Source organism: Vulpes vulpes, chromosome 8 (assembly GCF_048418805.1).
Source record: "Vulpes vulpes isolate BD-2025 chromosome 8, VulVul3, whole genome shotgun sequence".
In the NCBI taxonomy this organism is placed as follows: domain Eukaryota; kingdom Metazoa; phylum Chordata; class Mammalia; order Carnivora; family Canidae; genus Vulpes; species Vulpes vulpes.
The window spans coordinates 111761940-111765807 of record NC_132787.1 but is presented as its reverse complement, the minus strand read 5'-3'; the positions used below and the strand labels follow the sequence as shown (position 1 = coordinate 111765807).

Here is a 3868-nt window from a genome sequence, read left to right as displayed (position 1 = left end):
TCCACGTAGTTCGCAGATTCAAGGGCTGTCTCCTCACGGACACACCCAGGAGCGGAGATGTTTAATCGGGCGCCTCTTGGCCTCGTCAGCTTGATGTAAAATTAACCATCAGGTGTTATTAGTTATAGAAGCATTATCCAGATATACTATAAAAACAAATATGGAAATCAAACAATGGAAGTTCAATTTAAATCAGGAAAATTTGTAGAAATTAACCTAACACCCGCTAAAAGACCCAGTGTTTTATTCCACGGTTGGGAATTATTTCAGTTGCATGAAATGAGGAAGAAATAGGCCATGACAGTTAATTAGCCATAGAAAACACAAACTATAGTAAATCTAATAATCTATAGTAAATCCAGAAATTTAGTAACTGCTTAGCTATTTTTTTCTATTGGCTCTTACACAGGAATGAGATTTTAACCGAGTATAACACCCAGAGTGAGACACAGAAGCAAGGCTGGCGCTGCAATGGAGTCAAGGCCGTGAGTCCCAGAGTAAGGATAAGAGACAGAAAGACCCCACACAGGCAAACACAGGACTCCAGTATATGCTGGTCCTGGTTGAAGAAGAAAAGTGCCACCCGCTTTTTACTTCCAGATCAATTTTTTTAAAGACTTTATTTATTTGAAAGAGAGAGAGCCCTGATGCAGGACTCGATCCCAGGACCCTGGGGACCAAGCCTCCAGGTTCCCTCTCTTCTAGATCAATTTTTAGTTGACTTTCTGTATTGAAAACTTTTTCCCTGGTGAATATAATGGTGAGCTTTTTGCTTATTATTATTATTATTATTCATGAGAGACAGAGAGAGAGAGAGAGAGAGAGAGAGAGAGAGAGGCAGAGACCCAGGCAGAGGGAGAAGCAGGCTCCATGCAGGGAGCCCGACGTGGGACTCGATCCCGGGTCTCCAGGATCATGCTCTGGGCTGAAGGCAGCGCTAAACCACTGAGCCACCCGGGCTGCCCGAGCTTTTTGCTTTAATTCTGTTTTCTGGTTTTAATAAACCAACCTAATGGGAATCATACTAAGTTCTAGGGACACAAGTTTAAAAGGCAACCTGTCCTCGTCCCTACGCTGTGCCCATTACCATGTACACACAGAAATTTTATCGATTTAATTTGAGATGATCTTTGTCCCACCATGTGAAGCATAAAAAAAAAAAAAAAAAAAGAAAGCAAGCAAGACTGTGGCTCTATCTTATCCAAGTGCAAATTCCATTCAAGCAATTTCAGACTGAACCCCTCACAGACATCATCGTGTCCCCGGACGGTGTGAGCGCACGTGAGCAGACGGCCGCGTGAGCGTCAGGGCAGAGGCGGCTCTGGCACCCAACTCGCAGCTCTAGGTCTTACTGACGATGGGAGTTGACATGTCTTTAACTCCAGCGTCCCCAGTTTCCTTGATCCAGGGCGTGTGACGCCTGTGGAGCTGCTGCACACGGTGAATGCTCTGCCGCGATCACACCTCCGTTGAGCCTGTGCCTCAGAGCCCTGGGTTGGAAAGACGACAACTGGCCTGGAGCACATGGAGCAGAAGTTCAAGTCAGGTCTTAGTTTACTTAAAACGAGCTGAAGTGGGTTTAAATTCCAGCTCTATTGCTCCAAACTAAGTTGCTTTGAAAAGCGTAAGCCCGCCCTCGTCTGTTAAAGAGCAGTAACAGGTAGACGGGTTACGATGAAGACAAAACGAGGTAACATTTGCCAGGAATGAGGAACAGGCCGGCATCTAGCATGCGCTGGCTTAGCTGGGAACCCAACCCAGGTGCTAGCCTGGTTGCTGCACCGTGTAACTATTATCTACGAAGAGTGTGGGAAGAAATAGTTGTTTCTTGGCTACTGAACTTCACATTTTAAAGTGATAACATAAATATTTTAGACCTGGATAAAAAAAATGAGAATTTCTGTAAGCCCAGCAACAGCTTAAAAAAGCAGACACTTAAACAAATGGAATATCAACATCGATCTTATTCCTGAATTTAATCTTCACAGGAATTGTAAATGAACGCCAACGGGAGTAATGTCATACTGTGTTCCTAACATTCTAGTTCCTAAACCTCTCGCATACCGTCCTTTCAGAGAACCAATATAGGAGGCAAATCTCTCCCCTCCCCATTTTATGGATACGGACCCCAGAGCCTGCAGGTGTTCCCCTGCGTTCCCCCTGTGTCTCACCATGGCCGTTAATCGATTTCCAGCCTCCTCTTTCACTGCATCATATCTCCAAAGTGCAAAACATGGATTCATACTTTTTTAGGCTTTCTGCCTTCATGCAGTGATATTTGACATATTTGCTGCTTTCATTCGGAAGGTGCCATGCCTCCAATGAGATGAATAAAATGGTGGTTATATTCAGCGCAGGTGCTCTATTTCAGTGTCTAGTTTCCAAAAATAAATCTAGGTCTACCTGAATGTATGGTTTACAATTCATGAGGAATTAAAAATATTTATGAATAACCTAATGTTGTTTCCGAATATCCTGCTCACCAGTGCACCAGGGATTGGAAAAACCAGTCTAGACAAAGAACTTGCATCAGGATCAGGACTGAAATACATTAATGTGGGTGATTTAGCTCAAGAAGTCTGATCAACAGATATCATGGGGTCTGCAAGATGGCTTCTCCCGAGGACATGCCGAAAGATGCAAAGATGATGGCACAAATCCCGAAGGATGTGGGGATGACAAAATATGAGCCAAGAGTTATAAATCAGATGTTGGAGTTTGCCTTCCAATATGTGACCACAGTTCTAGACGATGCAAAAATTTATTCAAGCCTTGCTAAGAAAGCCGCTGGTGATGCATATGATGTGTGGTTGGCCATTCAGTGTCGTGTTGATAAAAAAGACTTTTTACCTCTCCTCCCCCAAGAGATTTTTTTTTATTAGACATTGCAAGGCAAAGGAATCAAACTCCTTTGCCATTAATCAAGCCATATTCAGGCCCCAGGTTGCCTCCTGATAGATATTTTTTGACAGCTCCAAACTATAGATTTAAGTCTTTGCAAAAAAAGGCATCCACTTCTGCGGGAAGAATAACTGTTCCACAGTTAAGTGTTGGTTCAGTTACTAGCAGACCAAGGCTCCCACACTTGGTACACCAACCCCACAAACCACGTCTGTGTCAACTACAGTAGGGACTCCAATGTCCCTCACGGGGCAGAGATTTACGGTACAGATGCCTGTTCACAGTCCCCAGCTGTAAAAGCATCAATTCCTGCAACATCCACAGTTCAGAATGTTCTGATTAACTCACCATTAATTGGGTCCAAAAACATTCTTATTACCATTAGCATAGTGTCATCACAAAATACTTCTAACAAATCATCAAATGCATTGAAAAGAAAACGAGAAGAAGAAGAAGGAGAAGAAGAAGAAGAAGAAGAAGAAGAAGAAGAAGAAGAAGAAGACGATGAAGTTGACTATGATAATCTGTAATCTAGTCTTGTTGCTTCCAACATGTATACTTGGTCTTAAATCCATTGTACTGAGAGTAAACATGAATTTTCAAGTTGTGTTGTAGAAAACCTAAATGGTCCTTAATGAGTAAATACGGTTATCCTTCCCTATTGAGATGTTAGCTTTTCTTTAATAGGACTAGTAATGGTTATTCATTAGCCTTTAAGTGTAAGAAATAAAATTGTCAGAAAAATATTAATAACCAACATAAACACTTGTGTTTTATTTACTCATTTTTCTGCAAATGTTGGGAGTTTGATTTATTTCAGTGTAATAAAAAGTAGGATCCATGACCACTATCCCAACTATTTAGTGTTCTTCAGGCCAAAATAAGTTTTAAAGATCGTTTTCTTTAAGTTAAGAGATCCAAAGGGTCCCAATATACTAACTATATCAAAAGCCAGTTACGTATGTTT

General features: G+C 41.8%; 1 pseudogene; it reads left to right on the top strand.

The window, feature by feature from the left end:
* The first annotated feature begins 2609 nt into the window (after positions 1-2609).
* Positions 2610-3431, top strand: LOC112927790 (transcription initiation factor TFIID subunit 9-like; annotated as a pseudogene).
* Positions 3432-3868: the final 437 nt, after the last annotated feature.